Here is a 253-nt window from a genome sequence, read left to right as displayed (position 1 = left end):
CTCTAGTCCCTAGTTCCTTTCTTCAGGGCCCAGCTCAGACACAGAACCATCATTTATTCAGCTGGACACAGACCAGATATTGCATTTTGTAGGGGATGAGCATCTCTGTTCACACAGGGTCTGATTAATGAACCTTGCAGCCCCTGTTCCTAATACTGACCCAGCCCAAGCGAATAGCAAACCCACCCGCCCACATTTGCTGTCAGCCACCAAGAATGACTTTACTGGGGGCTTGGGCACCTGCAATTATTCT

This window comes from Caretta caretta, chromosome 10 (genome assembly GCF_965140235.1).
Source record: "Caretta caretta isolate rCarCar2 chromosome 10, rCarCar1.hap1, whole genome shotgun sequence".
Taxonomy (NCBI): domain Eukaryota; kingdom Metazoa; phylum Chordata; order Testudines; family Cheloniidae; genus Caretta; species Caretta caretta.
The sequence above is the reverse complement of the archived record's forward strand: the minus strand, read 5'-3'. Positions refer to the sequence as shown.